The 12,613-nt window shown below is 39.2% G+C and overlaps 1 protein-coding gene across 1 annotated transcript in view; it reads right to left on the reverse strand.

Moving 5' to 3' along the window:
• Positions 1-12,613, reverse strand: part of LOC115739986 (loganic acid O-methyltransferase-like) — a 222,458-nt gene that overhangs the window by 10,370 nt on the left and 199,475 nt on the right. The window lies entirely within an intron of this gene.

Below are 12,613 nucleotides of genomic sequence, written 5' to 3' on the forward strand. Positions count from 1 at the left end.
TGTATTAAATCCAAAATATCCTATAGTGCATTTTTTTTTTCAATTCTTCACAAATTACCAAGTATTGAAGAATAAAACGTAACAACTGACAGACATATAAATACATCCACGGTAACATCTAATTACATTTATTACTTGATGGAACTACCTATTTTCTTTTTATTAAAATATTCTAAGTAGTTCACGCACAAGCAGCGCACGCCTCGACATCTTGCATCTTTGTATATTACAAGAGAAAGTTAAGGGCTATTGGAATTGACTCAATATCTTGTCCAAAAATACCATCAAAAGGTTCGCACTTACTACGGGATAAATATCTTCGGTAATATCTAATTGCATTTATTACTTGATGGAACTACCTATTTTCTTTTTACTAAAATACTCAAAGTAATACATGCATGAGCAACGCGTACCTCGACATCTTGCATCGCTGTATATCAAGAGAAAGTTAAGGGGTATTGAGATTGTCTCAATACCTTGTCCAAAAGTACCATCAAAGGGTTCGCACTTACTATTGGATAAACACTATAGAAGCATAATTTAGTCATTGAAAATGGATGCAAAATATATTTCAAATTATGATTCTTGAATTCACTAATAAACCTTCATTGCTCAAGAATTGGTTGCGGGTTTGCTCACGGAGTACTTTTTACATCGGAATTCGAAGATTTGATGACAAGATTTTGAGTTATTCATGGCCGACCGAGATGTCTTACATAGTTTTGCCTTGGTGAGTTTCGTGTGTGGCTCCTTAGGGTTAGCCTATTCGCCGATCATTTCTAGGGGAATTGGCATCAAGGCATATGCTCTTGACATGTGGCAAACTATCAATGGCTCTTGCCCTTAAAATAAGCCACAACCTAGTTGATCGTCGATTCCCTCACGATGAATTCTTGTTTGTTGACAATTCGGACTCTCTCACGGTCACCGGATATGTGTGTATGTGTGTGTCCATCCATTTATGGGGAATTTGGATTGTTAGCACTTCTACATTTCTCCATGTTTAGACTTTTGGTATCTTTGAGCTTCGCTATTTCAACACTCTTACTTATGAGAACAAGCGATTGAATAATAAAATAGACATAACAAGAAAATAAATCGGACACTTAATGTATGTGGTTCGGTCGTAGAGACTTACGTCTACGGGGAGAGCAGCAACGAATTTTACTATAAAATAAGCGATACAACGGAAATTACAAACCACGCTTGAATCACTCAAACATTCTCGGTGTTTCCTAGCTCCAATTATATTCAAGAACACACACAATATTTAGCCCCACAATTTATCACGAAATAATCTTTCAATCTCATAATTACACAAATCTAACCACAAGATTTAATGAGCTCGACAATTGATTCTTCTTGATGTAATTCTATAAAATAAATTCCACAAGAGTCCACCGCCAAGCACATGTAAAAGAAACGGCACTTCAATATTTGATTTTTAAGTAATCCACAGGAGCGACCCTTGAATCAATATATATATATATATATATATATATATATATATATATATATATATATATATATAACCGTTTGAGAAATCCAGATTCCATCAGCCCTTTTTGGTCGGCAAAGAAAACCCAAGTTGACCAAGTCCTTGTTGGACTTGTCTTCTTATTTCTATTTTATCCATCAAATCAACTTCAATATAGATATTGCTTTTTGAATATTTCAAACGAAAGTCTAAAACCCGACTTTCCCCGTTTTGTTGTTATCTTCATGAAGTCAATACGAAAATAATTTCCGTAAGATTCGGCTTTTAACAATATGCAATATTTGGGTTTCAACTTTTATGCTTATCCCCAAAGCAATTCTGATCGCCTCAAATTCGAGACATAATTTCAACAATCTCCAACTGGACTCGATGTTTGAGCCATGTTATAATTGCTTCTCTAGAACTTCGAACTTCGCTATTACTCTCCCAACAGCCCCAATATGCTCAATCACCACGGACGTCTTTCAAGTCTAAGCCGCGCTTGAACTTCGCTATAACCGAAGACCTCATCAGAATACTAGTTGTACAAGCACCTTTAATTGCTACAAAAGAACTTTCTGGCATAAGCTCCTCAATCACGGATAAAGCAAAACCATCGTTGCATTCATATATATCATGAGATCGAATACATGCGGTGTTAATAGTAGCAATTACATCAACTTTTGGGTCTACAAGCTCCACCTTACTACAAGCACCATCCGTGTCGATTACTTCGTTAGTATTTGCTACCTTAGGGGTTCATGATTGCAACTCCATCTCAATTTGAACATCGTCTAGATCCATATTAACACTATAATCACTCCTAGCCGGAAATACTGGAGACTCGTCAAATATCACTTCTCTGCTGGTAACAGGTGAATTGAATTCCGGGCACCACAATCGATAACCACTCTTACCCGTGCATAACCTAAGAACATGCATTTTCTTACCCTTCTATTGAGCTTACCATCACTAACTCGAATGTAACATGAGCAACCAAATATTTTAAGAACATAATAATCAGCAACGTAACCCGACCACACTATTTCGGGAGTTCGACATCCAATCGTAGTTTATGGAGAACTATTCACTAGGTAACTCGTTGTACTAAGGGCATCCGCTAGATATCTTCTAGCCATACCAGCACTATGGATCATTTTATAGGCCGTCTCTAGTAATGCTCTACTCATCAATTCTGCAACTTGTTGTGGTTCATTAACTCTAGTGCGGTGTCTCACTATCCCTTTCTTCATACGCAATTCGTTTAACGGCTTCGAGCAAAACTCTATGCTTTTGTTAGTCCGCATATGCTTGGTCATTTTACTATTTTCCTTTTCGATCAAAGCTCTCTGCTGTTTGATTCTAACAATAGCATCAAACTTGTGCCTAACATAAATCTAGCACTCTTCCATGAAAGAAACCGCGACAACCTGCGAACATCCAAGTGAAGTAATTCTGCAATTTCTATGGTTTCTCCGACGGTTGCACTAAATTGCACTTTCCGTTGTTGATCTAAATCACAGCACTTGCATACATTTAGTTCGTCAGCAATATAATTAGATAACAAGTTTCTTTCACTTAGAACCTCCAAGCTTCTTTCGCTAATGTGCCCCAAATGCATATGCCACAATTTCGACTCTCAATTAGATGCATCTAACGTCTCCACAATGAATTTCGTCATTGTCTCACCTTGAAGCTCATACAGGCCATTGTGCTTGATTCTTTTCATTACCACTAAGGCGCCCCAAACAATTTTCAGAACTTTGAATTCTGAAGAATACCGACACCTAGCTGAATTCGGGACACTCAAGGAAATCAGATTTTTCTTCAACTCTAGAAAATGCTTCACTCCAGTCAATGTCCTTATAATTCCATTGTGCATTTTGATTCTAACATCGCCAACACCTATAACATCTCATTTAGTGTTGTTCCCAATTGCACTTTACTATTATCCATGCATCGATAAATAATAAACCAGTTCTTGTTTGGTGTAGCATGAAAAGAACAACCATAATCCATAATCTATCCACCAAATGATGAATCATCAGTGACGGACGAGATAAAATCAACATTATCCGAATTCATCGACGATATAGCTGCAACATCATCCGTAAATTCAACTATAGTTCCCTTACCCTTCTCATTTTTCAATTTTAGGAAATCCCTTCTAAGATGCCACATATTGCTACAACTCCAACAGATTTCATCACCACTACTAGATTGATTACGTTTGTCTATGTTTATACTACTTTTGCTAACACGAGTGCCAATTCTTTTTCTATTTTCACCTACTAAAGCAGTAGATATAGATTCGTCAGATTCTCTTCTATGGATATCCTCACTCGTAATTAAATCTCGAATCCCATCAAAAGTTAAATTTGTTGATCCGGAAGAATTGCTAATTGCAGAATAAACAATATTCCAACTATCAAGCAATGATGATAATAGATTAAGGCACATACCTCATATTCAAAGTCAACATCAACTGAAATCAAATGACTAACAATCACATTGAATTCATTGATATAATTAGCAACCGACGCACATTCACCCATTTTTAAATTAAAGAGATGTCGCATCAAATAGACATTATTGATCGCATATGGCTTCTCGTACATGTCCGACATGGCTTTCATCGGACCCACAATAGTCTTCTCCTTCACGATATTAAACGAGAAGTTACGAGCCAACGTTAGCCAAATAACACCCATCACTCGTCTATGCAACAATTCCCAATCAGATTGCTTCATCGTCTCTGGTTTCTCCTTAGACAGGGGCAAATGCAGCTTTTATCGATAGAGATAGTCCTCAATCCGCATCTTCTATAAACAAAAGTCCATACCCTCAAATCTATCGATTTTCACTTTAACTTCTTCCGTCGCCATTGATTTGCTTCAACCGCAAGCAAGCTTAGCATTGTTACTAATTATTGCGCGGAACAAGCGATTCGACAATAAAATAGACAGAACAAGAAAATAAAACGGACACCGGATGTATGTGGTTCGGTCATAGAGACCTACGTCCACGGGAAGAGCAGCAACGAATTTTACTATAAAACAAGCGATACAATGGAGATTACAAATCGGGCTCGCGTCACTCAAGCACTCTTAGTGTTTTCTAATCCCAACTACATTCAAGAACGCATGCAGTATTATGCCGCACATTTTATCGCAAAATAATCTCTCAATCTCACAAAAAATTTACATAAACCCAACCACAAGATTTAATCGGCTCAAACACTGATTCTTCTCGATGTAATTTCACAAAATAAATTCCACAAGAGTCCATCGCCAAGCACACGTAAAAGAAACGGCGCTTCAATCTTTGATTTTTACATAATCCACAGGAGTGACCCGTGAATCAATATATATAACTGCCTGCAAAATTTAAATTGCATTAGCACTTTTTGGTTAGTAAAAAAAAATCGAACTTGACCAAGTTCTTGTTGAACTTTTCTTCTTATTTCTGTCTTATCCACTAAACCGACTTTAATATAAATATTGCTTTCTAAATATTTCAAACAAAAGTCTAAAACCCGACTTTACCCTTTTGTTGTTTTCTTCACTAAAGTCAATAAGGAAAGAATTTTTGTAAGATTCGGCTTTGAACAATCTACAATATTTAGGTTTCAACTTTTATGCTTATCCACAAAATAATTCTAATTGAGCTTAAATTCGAGACATAATTTCAACAACTCTTGCAATATCGGACTCTTGTCCTTATCTTAAATATCTTCAAACTTCAAAAATTCAGCGGCACATCACTTAGAAACTCTCTCAGCAAGTTTTTAGAACATTCTGGCAACTTCACTAGGAAAGAGAGCGATTATGTAGATCAAGAAGTCAGTCCATCCCAAATGAAAACATGTAGATAGTAGAAAAAAGTGACACAAATAGTTATTTAACTTTGGACCATTGTGCAATGTGATCCGTGAACTCTTGATTTGTTCAATATGGTACATGAACTTTAGCCCTATGTATAGTGTGGTCTCTGAAATTTTAAATTGCTCAATGTGATCATTGAACTTTTGACACATGTTCAATTTAGTTGATGAACCATATGAAAATGTACAATGTTGTCCCCGCCCATGTACATGAACATCATAAAATATTTTCATAAGTAAATGGAAGAACATCATTGAACATTTTTATGTACTTCATGGATTATATTAAACATGTAGCAAAAATCTAATGACTACATTGGACAAATTAAAAATTCAAGGATCGCATTCTACATTGGGTTAAAGTTCAGAGCCTGCACCGAACAAATTAAAAGTCAATGGCCATATTGCATATTGAATCAAAATTCAAAAACCATTTGTGTTATTATCTCTAAATAATAGTATGACCTTGATCTACATGGATCAATTTCCCAAGTAATTTGCTATGGCCAAAACAACCTAGCATATCCTTAAGCACCTCTCACTAGGAACCTCCAGTGTCATTGAAATTGTGTTCTCTTCCTTTAATTGTCCGAAGCCTAAAAATTTAAATTTTTTGTTCTTATGTTTATCTTTTAAGTAATAGAAATCTTATTCATGTAACAAATATTTTGTTGTTTGGAATTTTTTAGGAATTTAGGTAGTATTGATTCAAATCTTCTTCTATATATAATCAAAATCATTATCTATCACATTTTTTTTTTCATTTCTTCTCAAATTACCAATATTAAATAAATAAAGACAGAAATACACAATTCACGATGCATGCCTCAACAATGACTGGAAGATAAATGAATATTTTGTCCTCTCGAAAGAAAAAATTAATAAATGAAGCCCCATCAAAAAGAAACTTTGTCAAAAAAATAACATCAAAAAGTTCATTCTTAGTACAAGATAAACATTTTAGCAAAGAATATACCATAAGATAAACACTGTAGAAGCATAATCTAGACACTTCAAATGCATGGAAACAAATTATTCGATATAATTTCTTGAACTTTGCTTAGGAACTTAGTGTAGATTTACTTCACGGAGCATTGTTCAGAAGTGTAGATTTGCTTCTCGGAGCATCGCAATGATCGAGATCTAGACCCTCCTTAAAATTTTTTTTGACGGGTGGTAAGATCCTAAGTAACTCGTGGATGATCGAGATCTCTTAAACAATTTTGCTTTGGTAGGTTCGATGTGGGGCTTGTCAAGGATAGCTTGGCTTATTCCCTAATCATTTCTAGTAGACTTGGGCTTTAGTCCGCGCCCTCCTAACATGTGATAAATTATTAATGGCCTGTGTTGTAAGGCCACGAATATGGCATATCCAATGATCGTCTAACGGGAATCAGAAACACTACATTATAAAGGAGAAGAATGGCGTGTACCTTGATTAGAATCCATTGAAAACTCGATACGGAACGACGACGAATCGAAACTCAAGTTCTTCTCCTCAATTCCCTCTCGGTGTCTTGGTCGAGTGAGAAACCATTGTTAGAATAAAAAGGCACGTTCTAATTTTTGCGTTAGAGGGCTAGAGAAAGGACTTGAGCCTATTTATAGAGTTTCCGGCATGGACCCTCTCATTACGGGTATATATAACACGGGTTCACATAACTAGATTAATATTCACAAGGGGATGTTAACATGGGGTTCATACAAGTTACCTAACCCCTATTATGTACACGCCAAACTATCCCTAGCTAGTCGTTTGTCCAAAATGCCACAAACATCAACTACAAAATCATGGTTTTCCAAAATGTCTCTCGGCCACTCCATCCTCGCCTAGGCTGCCGCCGCTGCCAACCCACCTCCGGCTGCCCCGCCATCCGCGTCATCGTTGTCGCTACCATCCCATCAAAGAGGTCATAGGGAATAAGGCCCTCGCATTGTCCGTCAATCACCAAGAACACGAACACAAAACGCTACACCACCGGGGCCTTGCCGACTCGACGTCGACAGGTTAGAGTTGCGGTGATGCGGGTGAACAAGATCCCATGCTCGTTGGGTATCTCAAAGTCTTGTGTCTCTGTCTCAAGCTCAATGGAAAGGCCGTAGCGGGAACCCGGGGGAATCGGAATGGAGCCCATCTTGTCAATCTAAAATAATATATACCACAAGTGTAAGTTATCTTAGCGAGTAAATTCAATCACTTTAACGCTCGCTCGATTCATCATACATTTCGAATCTGCAAATAGCATAGCAATCAGTTTATTTATGTAAAATATCACGGGAGTATGCAAAATGCAGATGAATAAATGAGAGTCTCCCATATACATCACTTACCACCACCGTTCCGGAGTCAATTCCCGACTCGTAAGAATTTAGTACTTTAAGCGGCTTTACCGCCGACCCTCATGGCAACTCCTAGCCATGAGTTCCTCACTCTGTGGCTTAGCATCGTTACCACACGATCCACTAGGTGCCACCTACCACGGCATCCCATCTCCCGCGGGGAAAAAATTATTTCATTTCTATGGCCCTCAACACCCTTTCATTCGGATGATTATGCTTCATGAGAATGCAAAATAATACAGCCATGTTATGTCGTTCATAGCATACCGACACAATAATTTGAATCAATTTCTAGTAGATCAAGGTACACACTCGGCATACTTGAGAAACCCATCAACCGAATCACAGGAGTACATCTTCTTCGTTAGTTCCTCGGTGTCTCACTCCCACGACCAGCTTACATTTCTATGTGAGTCTTAGTTATGCTCAATTATTTCGGCGACAACCTCACGTTTTCTTACAATATTAATTCAATAGTTGTGCCTTTTAACGACGTGTCCTCTTTAATGGTAGGTCCTTACACTGTACCACCAAAAATAAGACTCTAACCGTTAATCTAGATCAATTATATCTCGGTCAACATAAACTCATGTAAAACCGGTCCAAATTAGACAAGTCGCCTATTATTCCATAGCTATTTTAACATGCTTGTATTCAATTCGCAAATTAACGTTCCTATTATCATATACCAAGTTTTATGCTAACGACCCCAGTCATAAACTATCCAATCATGTCCTACCAAGTTAACAATTTATCGGATTAGAGGCACCTTCGGGTGAGATCACTTCCGGACCCGACGTTCACTTCCTCCATACCCCTCACCGAATTTCTCTAATCCGACCAATCTCGGCGACCCTCATTTAAAAGAAACAACCATACACGAAGCAAAATAACACACACGTACACTTCAAGTCACGACTACACTCAACATCAAACTCTTTGGGCCGAGTAGAGTCTTCACTAATCCTACCATTCACCACCCCTATGTTTCGTTACCTTTCGGAACTCACCTAGCTCATATGCAATTAGCAATCTATACAGAGATTACCCCGACTAATTTGTGAGAGACAGGCAGCTATAATGAAGCGAATGAGAGCAAGAGAAAGAGAATTCGCTCGCATCAGGGGGTCGATGGCACAAAGAAGGCGATGGCTTGATCTCCGGTGAATATTGGTAGCCAATTGTGTGTAGCGTCCCATACCACATACACCTCAACGGGAAGGCTTTCCAAATCCTCATCCTCTCTAGCCACTATCGCATCCTCACTCCTATTTCGAGGGTAGCGAGACGTCCCATACCATTCATCCGCGACTCATGCTTACAATATCTTCTCGTAATCTTTTAATCGAGTAACTAACGCTTGCAGAATCTATTTTATATAAAAACATTCAAGCGGTCATACGGGCATAAGTGCATGTCAAACAAAACATTCAATCAACAGGCACGTCTAACAAAGGGTATGACCTTTTATATGGTTCACTAACTAGATGCACGCATTTCAAACAACTCACTTTTTATTCATAGCTCACCATTCACTCCTTATTACATACTCATATGTCTATTTACTTTATTTACAACATTTACATGGGAGAAGTACTATAGAGAATAAACTATTTTAGAGGTGAACACTACTACAACTTCCCATCGATTCCTCAAGTTCGGGGTTTCAACTATCACTTGTATCCTCCTCCGTTTCCTCAACTAGATCGTCCCTTCCGAAGAGGCGAGTAGCAAATGCGTCGAGCCTCTCGTGTCTTCGCAGACCTATCCATTGTCCTATTCCGCGATAGTAAATCGCCTTATACTCCAATTTCACAATCCCATCGGGAGGTCCCTCATCTACGTAAATCTTCAAACGAACCAACTTATAGATGGGTTAGTAAGGTATCTCGGGGTGAGGGTCCATGAACTCTTCGGATGTATAGATAATCGTTATTGTATATCCATACCTACGTTGTCGTCTAAGTTTCGGATTCATAGTCATCTTATTAAGTTGAAAAGTTATTTCAACAATGGAGTGAGTAGATTGCACCCAGCGGTAGATTTCTATTCCAAACCACTAAACCAACTATTACATCGCAGAATTGAGGATTATCCAATCAATCGGACATATCTCATATTAACGGCAGATATCGGAATCCTACCGGATCAAATACAATCCTCACAGATAGTAGTTGTCAAAATTATATCCAAATCCTTTTCGAAAACTTTTCAATCAATAGAGATATGTCTAACGACGCTATCCACCGTTAATTTCTTCACTATGGTTTGCCGCACGACGCTACTTTATTCATTCACCATTCGAACATTCTCACTATAAATATCAAATCGTTTCATTGGTCTGTGACTTGTGATCTAGTGGGAAAAGTACAACGGGAGTGCCATAACTTGTGTACAACGTTCACTTGAATACAATAACTTTTTTTTTATAGTAAAAGTAAGTATTATATTAACTTTAACCAAGGCGCAATTATACAAAGGAAGGGAAACCCGACACTACAAAAATGGGACTTGCACTCGTGATGACATTGGCAAATGTCATAACGAGTGCAAGAGTGTCGTGGGTCCAAAACGAGGTGAAGTCCCCGGCATGTAAAATGAAGCCCGGCCAAACAATCGGGGCCGAAAGAACATAAGAACTACACTACTAGGATGACCCTCTCTAGGCATAAAAGATTGTCGGATCAATACCCAAAGTGGCTTGCATCCTTCCGTTCGGAAGAGTGTATTCCACATGTTTGAAGGTTAGAGCTTTGTCTTGGACCATCTTCTGCGGGCGTATCTTGATGGTTGGGATGAAGATAGGTTGGTTACAAAATAGCGCATGGTTCCTCTCCCTCCACATAATATGGCATAGAGTAGCAAACGAGAAACGGGCAATAACTTGGTGGAATGTTCGACGCCGAGGTGCTTGCATGGACCAACATAAGTTTTCACTCCAACTTCTATTTAGCCAGACTAAGTTACATTTGGTTGCCCAAAAAGAAGCCAAGATACCCATATGTCGGCAGGCAAAGTATAAATGATCCACACTGTCAGGTCCGCATTGGCAAAAGACACAAGTAGCATTTGATATACGTTTGTAGTTTAATAAGATCACCTGGGTGGGTAGACGATTTCTGGCAATCAGCCAAAGATGGAACGAATGGTGAGGAGTTAGAGTCTTGTTCCAAATGAATGAGTGCGATGGCATAATCTGCGCCTTAGGTTGAATGGAATTCCGGGCGGAGGCAATAGAAAAGGCACCCGAGGTATGGCCAAGCCACATAAATCGATTAGCACGATTGTGATGAATAGACGGGAGATGCTCAGGGCAGGAGTCAAAGACTCGTGTTATCTGCGGCGGATAGTTAGGAGAGTTGAAGTAGTCTGCCACCTTAGCATTCCGTGGAATACCTTATCTGTATATGTCTATATCGTAGATGAATCTATTAAGAGGTCCTCGAGGGTGCCGGGGATCAAACCAGAAGGATACATCTCGGCCATTACCAATCCGCCATCCGAACATATGCTGGAAATCCGAGTGGAGGGTCAAAATCTTTTTCCAAGACCACGAGCGTAACGTTGGCTTAATTGCTATCCCGAAGTTTTTATTTTTCAAGAACGTTGAATGGATCCATCGGTACCAAAGGGATTCCTTATCGGTGAATAGAATCCAAATGTGTTTGAGCATAGCCGCTCTATTACAATCGCGTAGCCTGCGAATACCGAGGCATCCCTCCTCCTTAGGTAGGCATACGTTATCCCAATAAACTTTTGCTCTGCCCGCACCCAATCCCGAGCCCTTCCAAAGAAACTGTCTAAGTATTTGTTCAATGTGGGTTAACACCAACTTGGGGAGTAGGAATACACTCGCCCAATATACATGAATGGCATGGAGGATCGACTCGATGAGCTGCAGCCTACCAGCAAAGAATAGAAATCGATGAGTCCACGATTGCGCTCTAGCCATTATCATATTCACCAAGGAGTTGCAATGGTCCTTCCCCAATCTTGAAGAGATCACGGGTACTCCAAGATACCGAAAGGGCAGTGTGCCCTCCCGAAAATCGAGAACTTGAGCAGACTGTGTACGGAGTTCGTCGGTCCCACCGGAGAAATAGATTTCACTCTTGTTCATATTAGGTTGTAGCCCCGCCCAATCCGAAAATTTATCCAAGCCATCCTTAAGTAAGCATATAGACGGCATATTTGTCTCCGCAAAAAGGAGCACATCATCTGCAAAAAACAGGTAGGAGAGCCTTGACGCTTTGCACCTCCGGAAAAATTTGAACCCTGGCTGTATAGTCTGGCGATTCAATATTCCCGTGAATATTTCCATGACTAAGGTAAACAGGTAGGGGGACATGGGATCCCCTTGCCTAATCCCCCGTCTGCTAGGAAAGAAACCGTGTAACTCCCCATTAATAGAGACAGAGAATTTCGGGGTACGAACACGGGTCATAATCAGATTTGTGAAGGTTGTAGGGAAGCCGAACGCCTCTAGAGCCGATTCCATAAAATCCCAGTCAACCGTGTCATATGCTTTTTGGAAGTCCACTTTAATAGCACACTTGGGCAAGTATGGGTCATGATGAAAACCATAGAATAATTCCCGAGCGAGGAGGATATTATCGCTAATACGTCGTCCCTTTTTAAATGCACTTTGAGGTAGACTTATGAGGGAGTGCAAGACATTAGCCATTACGTCACCCAAGATTTTTGTAATGCATTTGTATATAGTGTTGCAACATGCGATCGATCCGAAGTCCCTCACGGAAGATGCATTAGGAACTTTGGGGACAAGACACAAAATTGTAGCATTTATCTCCCTAAGGAGCCTTCCTTCCTCAAAAAAAATCTTTAATAGCCAGCACTACCGAGGGGCCAACTATCTCCCAAGATTTTTTAAAAAATTCTGCATTGAATCCATC

This window comes from Rhodamnia argentea, chromosome 5, assembly GCF_020921035.1.
Source record: "Rhodamnia argentea isolate NSW1041297 chromosome 5, ASM2092103v1, whole genome shotgun sequence".
In the NCBI taxonomy this organism is placed as follows: domain Eukaryota; kingdom Viridiplantae; phylum Streptophyta; class Magnoliopsida; order Myrtales; family Myrtaceae; genus Rhodamnia; species Rhodamnia argentea.